This window comes from Haliotis rubra, unplaced genomic scaffold (genome assembly GCF_003918875.1).
Source record: "Haliotis rubra isolate DU_JTF1 unplaced genomic scaffold, ASM391887v1 Scf130, whole genome shotgun sequence".
NCBI lineage: Eukaryota > Metazoa > Mollusca > Gastropoda > Lepetellida > Haliotidae > Haliotis > Haliotis rubra.
This window is the reverse complement of record NW_025765226.1, coordinates 116,153-126,696: the sequence shown is the minus strand read 5'-3', so window position 1 is coordinate 126,696 and position 10,544 is coordinate 116,153.

Sequence of the window (10,544 nt, the reverse complement as noted above, 5' to 3'; positions counted from 1 at the left end):
CACTTACTGTTGCGTGACACTGGAGTGAAGCTCAGGGCTGATACCGCAAGGCTTGCACACATAACGTGAGAAATACTGCCCTAAACAAAATGTAGGCTGAGGGTTCATTGGCCTGATCATTTGCTGTCCTTGCTGGAACAAGGCCGACTCAAGGCCGACACTTGGTAAAAAATGGCAGCTATGCCAAGAATCGACTGTATGTACTAATAGTATCTTCCCATGTACCCGGCCGTAGTGTAAACAAACCCGTGAAGTACCCGGCCGTAGTGTAAACAAACCCGTGAAGTACCCGGATGTAGTGTATACAAAGCCGTGAAGTACCCGGATATAGTATATACAAAGCCGTGAAGTACCCGGATATAGTATATACATATCCGTGAAGTACCCGGATGTAGTGTCTACAAAGCCGTGAAGTACCCGGATGTAGTGTCTACAAAGCCGTGAAGTACCCGGATGTAGTGTATACAGCCGTGAAGTACCCGGATGTAGTGTATACACAACCGTGAAGTACCCGGATGTAGTGTACACAAACCTGTTCACGATGAGTGGTTGAGGCGTTTCTTCCTTGTCTGGACATCTATTGGTGTCGTAGCTCCATCAGGGGCTGATGCTGAGAGTGGGAGTGAAGAGGTTGCCCAATACTCTACTGTTACGAGTTACACAAAGCACAGTTAAATGTCAAGTTTTGCACAAACTGCACGTGCAGCACACTGTCTATTACACGTAGTGTCCGCAGTGAATGATGTTACTACTATTTGTTTAAATGTAATGACGTGTTTGTTCGTGTGGTTTCATGTAAATATAATGCAAGATATAAGAGTTGTTTTCTTTTGTGTATAATAACGAATAAACTCGACCTTTCATTTTATAAACAACTTCTGCTACAACTACCACAGCACTAGCACCACCACCACCACCACTACCTACTACCTACTACTACTACTACTACTACTACTACTACTACTTCTACTACTACCCGTGAAGGGGCGGGGGGTAGCCTAGTGGTTAAAGCGTTCGCTCGTCACGCCGAAGACCCGGGTTCGATTCCCCACATGGGTACATTGTGTGAAGCCCATTTCTTGTGTCCCCCGCCGTGATATTGGTGGAATATTGCTAAAAGCGGCGTAAAACCCCACTCACTCACTCACTCACTACTACCCATGAAGATCCGGGTCAGTAACCCATGCTTGTCGTACGAAGCGACTGACGGGATGTTAACAACAATCGATCAATCAATTGCTCTTGCGTGTAGTACTGCCATTGTAACTGTACTGCCACTGAGTACTGATGCTGTCTTGTCTGCCGCCGTTGGAATGACTTTGCAATAATTTGTATTCATTTGTAAACCTAGTATTTTTATGATACAGTAATTGGTTGTACAACATTTCTATATAGCTGGAATATTGTTGAGTGCGGCGTAAAACTAAACTCACTCACTACTACTACTACTACCACTACTACAAGCATAATGCGTACACTATACTCCTACTGCTAAACTGCAAATGCAAACCCACTTTCCGAGTGTATACTTTCTATAGGGTCAATACTCTATAGGGGCGCTCCTTATTAGAACCAGAAATGAGTAGCCACTCACTCACTCACTCGGCGTGACGATGACTCACTCACTCACTCCTCACTTCCTGTGACGCTTGGACAAACCCTATATTGGAACTTACACCAAGCAGTTAGCTGTCCCCAGACATCCAGTGCACACAGAAGACACGTACCATACAGTGTGTACCGATGACCCCCTGCTGACCCTATCGACTACTGGTGGAAACAGCTTACCAGTGAATAGGTTGTTCAAAGCAAAGGTGAATTATGACATATTAGTGCTTATGAAGTATTTGGCCGTATATCAAAATCTGAACTTTATCTTGATCAGGTACAAGCACGATTGTGAGTATAACATTTTTGGTGTAATTAAGTGACATGTCGTACATATATACCACTCACGGGCACGCACTCGCACACGCACTCGCACACCACATACAATAGTTCCTGAACAAAAGTGGGATATACTGAACAAATGTATTTTGTATATTTTTGTGGTGAAGAGCGCACAATTGCAATAGTATTAATGATCCGTTACGCGTTTGTTTTGTTAGGGAGTAACGCCAAGTATGTGATAACCTTATATGTATAACGCTATATATTATAACTATGTTATTATATCAATACAAACAGAACTGCTTTTCCAATACGAAATCCCAAACAGAGCGCAGCTGCTTTTCCAAGTTTACGATGCCGTTCCGTACACACGTAATGCTATATTTGTTCTTAAGTTGATTCGAAAAGCGCAGCGATAGGCTGTACATAGTTACCAGAGTGCTATGATCGCGGGTTCGAATCTCAGAATCTCCCAGTTTCTGCCTCTGCAGTTCACCTGTTCGTGGGTTTCACTGGCCAGCGTCTAACACAGTCACCCGACACTATATTCCCACAAAGCTGACACAACGTCATGTGCCGGGAATCATGTTCATAGTACCCTTCAACGTAACACTTTCAACAATTATTGTAAACATTTTACATCTAACACCACTCTCTGTGGACGTAGTTCGTTGACTGCCCTTCCAGGAATGCCCCATTTTACAATATATTAAGTCAACGAATCATCTGCCTCCCCCGCTGGTCACTGGTCGCTTTTATCTTTAATCATTCTCTTCAATTTCCTTGCGGGGACACGCTCAGCGATATTATTATCACAGTGCATACATTCCTGCTACCTTGTCTTACACAGTACCCAGAACGAGGGACACCGGACGTGACACTTTGACCTTCACGTGTATGTAACAGGCTCGCAGCTGTCGGGCGAGGGATCACACAGGTGGAATTATTTACTTGATTAATACCTGTGATCCGATTATATTCTCATACATTATATATTGGGATTTAATGGTTATGGAACAGGTTGTATTGATGCCAACCGAGTTGAGGGACCCATATAATAGTTTCTTCACAACGACCGCTTGAGAGGTCTAGTGGGAACAGCGTTCGCCTGGAGAAGTCCGAGACGGGGTCGATCCCAGGCCGCGCCATTCAAATAAATGTCATTCAAATGTTATGGTAATCGTTGTTGTCCTGTCTATCACTGGGCATTAAAAGCATATAGCAAGGACTGGATGAATGGGAGTCAGTATACTGAGTGGGGTAACGAATGTGAGTCAGTTTACTGTGTTTGAGTGGGGTAATGAATGTGAGTCAATATACTGTGTCTGAGTGGGGTAATGAATGTGAGTCAATATACTGTGTCAATATGAGTGGGGTAATGAATGTGAGTCAATATACTGTGTCTGAGTGGGGTAATGATGTGAGTCATATATGAATGGATGAAGTCAATATACTGTGTCTGAGTGGGGTAATGAATGTGAGTCAATATACTGTCTCTCACTGGGCATTAAAAGCAATATGACTGGATGAATGAGTCAGTACTGTGTCTGAGTGGGGTAATGAATGTGAGTCAATTTAATGTGTCTGAGTGGGAGTAATGAATGTGAGTCAATATACTGTGTCTGAGTGGTGGGGTATATGAGAATGTGAGTCAATATACTGTGTCTGAGTGAGGTGAATGGAGTCAAATGAATAATGAATGAGTCAATATACTGTGTCTGAGTGGGGTCAATATAACTGTGTCTGAGTGGGGTAATGAATGGAGAGTCAATATACTGTGTCCGTAAGTGAGGTCAATTATCTTGTTGAACAATGTCCGGTGGGGTTATTTCCGTGGGATAGGATAGGAATATTGAACCAGCGAAGGTCCGGACTAGTAAAAGTCCACAAAGAGACAGACAGACAGACAGATGTATGTGTGTAAGTGCAGTCATCTTGAACGCCCCACAGAGCCCCATTTTACCTCACCTTCCTTCACACTAATCATTTATTTGTACGTCGCATTTACCTTCATCTTGCCCAGATTGATGGTTATCCCCGTCGTCTACACTACTCTCGCTGTAATTAACACATACGTGGCGCGGCAGTATTTTAAAACATGTGTCTCTTTGTAATGGTACATACATACTTTCCTCCACATACAACGTGGCGCGGCAGTATTTTAAAACATGTGTGTCTTTGTAATGATACATTTTCACAAATGGTATGTATATGTTCGCACTAATGTAACAACTAAAAAATAATGTAAACAATAATGAAAGACTATTTCATTCAGAGCCCCATTAAATGTATTAACCCCAAACGTAATATCATCACTCTCACTGCTGGTTCATTAAGTACATGAGCCAACATCAATGGTTAAAAGAAAATATATAAAACGCCCCTCAACAACAACACTCCCTCTTCGTCTCACACATAGTGAAAAAGATCCCATGAACAACCAATCGATTGCACCCATTTTGCATTGCGGTCAGCCCAAGGAAAATGACCGCTCGCTGAACCAGATCGGCAAAGCCCGTGCCCCATGAAAAGACCCACGTGTTACCTAGGTCGAACTGGGTCGAACTGCTGGTTATTGTCTCCCGTGAGCTGGGAGCGAGGGAGGCAACACGAGCCACATGCTGAGCTGTTGTTTGTGCGGATGAGCCAGGAACATGCCGGGTGTGGCAAAGGTCTGCATTCCGGCGCTGCTGGTGCTGCACGTTGTTGAAAAGGTTGTTAGTAGAGACTGCACCGGTGGCGAAGTGAACGGCTGTACGGTAAATCTCCCACTTGGCCTGTACAAGAAGAGTTTTACACCCTCCTGCAACAGGCACGATGTGTGCTATATGTGTGTAGGTACTTCTATATACACTCTATGTATGTATGGGTGTGTGCGTGCGCGCGCATGTGTTTGTATGTTCATTGCGTGTGTCATGTAAGTAGGGCATTTGTGCGCGTGGTTTCCTTCGTTGATCATTGATAGTCACGCTATTCTTGCTTCCGTGTTTATTCGTTTCGAATTTGCCCCCTAGGTGGCGTGGCGCAGATGATTGGTCAAAACGGTGCTGGGTCTTCAGTTTATATTTCTGTGTCCAGTTAACGATAGCTAGTAACTCCGAAAACGTATTTCTCCTAATGTCGATAATTTTGCGAGAAACGGACTGCGCTTGTTATTGACCCGCAAAGCAAATGGTGCGTGAAGTCAAGGGAGCTAACCCAGTTTCAGCGCATGAGATTTTATAAATCAAGCGTTTCAATAATTGCAGTAAATTAACATGTGAAAAACCTTTGCGCAACGTTTGTTGTTGGGCTGTATAAGGATAACATTCCCTGTATTCGCTACAGATTCGACATGAATGACATATTGCATAAGGTTACGTGTTTTACCACAAATATTAATGTATACTCACTGTGACCGCAGGGGCTTGCAACGCTAAGACGAGCATCAATTACCACTATGTGAAGAGTAACGAGTTCAACACACCAAGTTCGTTTCAGGACGAATTCAACAATGCATACCTTTCTTTCCGTTACAAGCCCCTGTGCCTGTGACTGTTTTAGATATGTGTATACTTTGATAGTACCCAACCCGGATCGTCTTTTGTTGTCATCTAAACATGACCCATCTTTCCTGATAAAACAAATAGGAAGAGCCCAATTTCTTTTTCTAACGAAAATCTTTTTCTAGATTAATAAAGAATGTGATATACCTGTTACGTTGAATGCGTGTTTAGACTGTTGAAACGGGTAAGATGATGCCGCATTTCCCTGTACATATATCACAACCGAAGTTTATCGAGCGTTTAAAGACAATAATTTGAGGGTGTGTACAAAACCTGGTTAGTTCTGTTGACCTGGGTCCGTGTTTCTTCCCCGTATGTATTCCAGGCCAGAGTGGGGCCAAGGTGTGTCATCATAACCTGACATCGTTGTTCGTTGCTCTTAACATCAGGTGTTGGTTTGTCTGGTCCAGATTCGATCACTTGCTGCGACCCAGCTGGAATTTCGCTCAGCATGGGAGTGTGGCGTTAAGCAACAGATATAAACACAAAACTATACCTAATATGTAAAGGGGAGGGATTAATGGTTGTCTAGTGCTGTAATGTGAAAAGCAAGACGATTCGAGGTATGTGCATAGAAGTTGACATTCAGAAAAATTCCCACCCATGTGTATCAATTCTAAATATAATTAATGGCATCTCTGTAGGCCTGGATGCTCTGACCAAGGTCAGGTGTTTGTCATGTGACCATATTTCCGACCGTGCGATGTGAAGTGAGAATATTGCACATAATGACTGACTGACTGAGTTTAGTTTTACGCCGCTTTTAGCAATATTCCAGCAATATCACGGCGGGGACACCAGAAATGGGCTTAACACATTGTGCCCATGTGGGGAATCGAACCCGGGTCTTCGGCGTGACGAGCCAACGCTTTAACCACTAGGCTACCCCACCGCCCCCTGCACATAATGAAAACCCAACTTCACACAACGGATAGGCCAATGGATAGCAATACGTCACATCGGTTTGAAACATGTTATCGGCAATATGATGTCTCTAAGTTATGTAAAGCATCTATCAAAGTTTTACGAGTTCTCTTTTTTCAATAGGGATCAAAGTTCGGCAAATCCCGATCATGGTGCGACTGGACGTTTCTGCAAAACATGTTGAGCACGTGCAGCACTTGGGATATATTGTGTCATGGACATGCGCATTGCTATTTTATAGCGGTACTGGTGTTCGGTGCCTTGTTTTACCATGACAGTCCAGTGACGTGGTGTGACGATTCTTGGATCGAGCCTTGTATATGAATGCACAATAAATAACTCTTAGACGTATCCTCATCGTTGTGTTTCCTCGAAGGAGTATGTTGTTGTAGAACCAAGGCGCATGTACGTGTTCTCCCTTAATGTAGCCACACAGTTTCACTTGTTATTACACTCACATGACCTGAGTGAGTGGGTGAGTGAGGTAGCAGGGTCTGTGACAAAGCCAGTACTAATGCCAGTACTAACTACATGCACAATTAGGAGTGATCAAAGTTTCAAAACCCACATTTTATAACCTTAACCTATGTCCTCTGTCAGGTTCCGATGTCCCCTGTTAGGTCCCGATGTCCCATCCTCTGTCCTCCCCTATGTCCACTGTCATGCCCCGATGTCCTGCCTTCTGTCCACCCCTATGTCCTCTGTCAGGTCCCGATGTCCTGCCTTCTGTCCTTCCCTATGTCCTCTGTCAGGTTCCGATGTCCTGCCTACTGTCCTTCCCTATGTCCTCTGTCAGGTCCCTATGTCCACTGTCATGCCCCCGATGTCCTGCCTACTGTCCTTCCCTATGTCCTCTGTCAGGTCCCGATCTCCTACCTTCTGTCCTCCCCTATGTCCTGCCTTTTGTCCTCCCCTATTTTCTGCCTTCTGTCCGCCCACATTTCCTTACTTCTGTCCTCCCCTATCTCCACTGTCACGTCCCGATGTCCTGCCTTTTCCCCTTCCCTATGTCCTCAGTCACGTCCTGATGTCATACCTTCTGTTCTCCCTGATGTCCCTCTGTCACGTCCCGATGTCCTCTGCTAGGTCCCGATGTCCCACTTTCTGTCCTCCCCTTCCTGCCTTTTGTCCTCCCCTATTTCCTGCCTTCTGTCCTCCCTCTATTTTCCGCCTCCTGTTCTCCCCTATGTCCACTGTCACGACCCAACGTCCTGCCTTCTGTCCCTCCCCTATGTCCCTCTGTCACGTCCCCGACGTCCTCTGTTAGGTCCCTGATGTCCCCTATGTCCTGCCTTTTGTCCCCCCTATTTCCTGCCTTGTGTCCTCCCCTATGTCCTCTGTCAGGGTCCCAATGTCCTGCCTTCTCTCCCTCCCCTATTTCCAATTTCCAATGTCATGTCGATGTCCCGCCTTCTCTCCTCCCCTATGTCCACTGTCCGTCGTGCCGATGTCCCTGCCTCCGTCCTCCCCTATGTCCACTGTCAGGTCCCGATGTCCTGCCTTCTCTCCTCCCCTATTTCCACTGTCACGTCGATGTCCTGCCTTCTGTCCTCCCCTATGTCCACTGTCACGTCGATGTCCTGCCTTCTGTCCTCCCCTATGTCCTCTGTCAGGTCCCGATGACCTGCCTTCTCTCCTCCCCTATGTCCTGTCTGTTGTTCTCCCTATTTCCTGCCTTCTGCTCCTCCATTATCTCCCACTGTCACGTCCCTGATGTCCTGCCTTCTGTCCTCCCTATGTCCTCTGTCAGGTCCTGATGACCTGCCTTCTCCCTCCCTCTATGTCCTTTCTGTTGTTCTCCGCTATTTCCTGCCTTCTGTCCTCCATTATCTCCACTGTCACGTCCCTGATGTCCTGCCTTTTGTCCTTCCCTATGCCCTCTGTCAGGTCCCGATGTCCTGCCTTCTCTCCTCCCCTATTTCCACTGTCACGTCGATGTCCTGCCTTCTGTCCTCCCCTATGTCCACTGTCACGTCGATGTCCTGCCTTCTGTCCTTCCCTATGTCCTCTGTCAGGTCCCGATGACCTGCCTTCTCTCCTCCCCTATGTCTTGTCTGTTGTTCTCCCCTATTTCCTGCCTTCTGTCCTCCATTATCTCCACTGTCACGTCCCGATGTCCTGCCTTCTGTCCTCCCCTATGTCCTCTGTCAGGTGCCGATGTCCTGCCTTCTGTCCTCCCCTATTTCCTGCCTTCTGTCCTCCATTATCTCCACTGTCACGTCCCGATGTCCTGCCTTTTGTCCTTCCCTATGCCCTCTGTCAGGTCCCGATGTCCTGCCTTCTCTCCTCCCCTATTTCCACTGTCACGTCGATGTCCTGCCTTCTGTCCTCCCCTATGTCCTCTGTCAGGTCCCGATGTCCTGCCTTCTCTCCTCCCCTATTTCCACTGTCACGTCGATGTCCTGCGTTCTGTACTTCCCTATGTCCACTGTCACATCCCGATGTTCTGCCTTCTGTCCTCCCTATGTCCTCTGTCAGGTCGCGATGTCTTGCCTTCTGTCCTCCCCTATCTCCACTCTCAGGTGCCGATGTCCTGCCTTCTGTCCTCCCCTATTTCCTGCCTTCTGTCCTCCATTATCTCCACTGTCACGACCCGATATCGATGTCCTGCCTTTTGTCCTTCCCTATGTCCTCTGTCAGGTCCCGATGTCCTGCCTTCTCTCCTTCCCTATTTCCACTGTCACGTCGATGTCCTGCCTTCTGTCCTCCCCTATGTCCACTGTCAGGTCCCGATGTCCTGCCTTCTGTCCCCCGTCACGTCCCGATGTCCTACCTTCTGTCCTCCCCTATGTTCTGCCTTCTCTCCTCTCCTATGTCCTGTCTTATGTCATCTGTCACGTCCCGATGTCCTACCTTCTGTCCTTCCCTATGTCCTGTCTTATGTCATCTGTCACGCCCTGGTGTCCTACCTTCTGTCCTCCCTTATGTCCTCTGTCACGTCCCGATTTCCTATCTTCTGTTCTCTACGTGCCTCTGTCATATTCTGCAGTCCCGTCTTCAGTGTCCCCAGCTATCTCCCCCTGTCTCCTGTGCCACTGCGCTATCTCTTATTGGAGTCTGTCCCTGTGCCTCTCTCTTGCATGCATCATGTCCCGTCGGTTAACAACGTGCTTGACTCTGAGTTCCGATTGCTGTTCTATCCAGCTGCCTGCCATCATGGTTCATGTACAAGGAGCCACGGTTGGCTCCAGCCGCCTGTGGCGCCGCACGTCGTTGTGCAGAGTACCATTCAGGGTTCGAATCCTGATAATGTTAATATGTTTGTAAGCGGGCGTGGGTTTCACCAGTGGTAAATCGTCATCACATCATCAACATCACATCACTTCCGGCATCTAGCATTGCTCCAGTACTGTTTCTGTTCCTAATGACAATGGAAAGCGTTTAATGCTTCTGTTTTTCATATTTGCACATGATGTAACAGCATGAAAGATATATGGTGTAGGTATGAAGCCTCTGATATCACAAGAACATTGCGATATGGTGTGCCGTTGAATTAGTTATAAAATCCTTGCATGATTTGGTTGTATTTGAATCATATCTGGAAAACATATGTTATGAATATTGGGGACCAAGTATATGTGTGTCAAATTACATGTACACACATTTGTATATACATGTATTATACTCAAGACGTTTGATCCCAAAGCCTGAAAGGAATACCTGCTTGACATCAGTACAAGAATCTGTATCGAAACGTCGCACTCACGTAATAAAACAAGATCCATAAAGGTTTTCAATAAGACTGAAATTCGCCCTTTGAGTACTACATTGTGTCAGCGATGATATCGCCCCTACATTGTGTGATGATATCGCCCTTGAGTACTACATTGTGTCAGCGATGATGATATCAGCGATGATATCGCCCTTGAGTACTACATTGTGTCAGCGATGATATCGCCCTTGAGTACTACATTGTGTCAGCGATGATATCGACAGGTAAAGGGATGGGGTGTCCCTGTGCTTTTCCGCGCACGTTGCATAACACGGGAGCAGACATTTATGGTCAAATGCACATAGCAGATAAGGGCCATGACACGTAGATTTCAGTCACTCGAAAGTGTTGAATTTAATTTGTACTGAGCTGTCGGGTTCTCCCCGTTGGTCGCTACATGCTCTAGTGACTAAACAGATTCAACAACGGAGTGGATTGCACTGGCAGTGAAGGTTTTATGTAATCACTTGAAA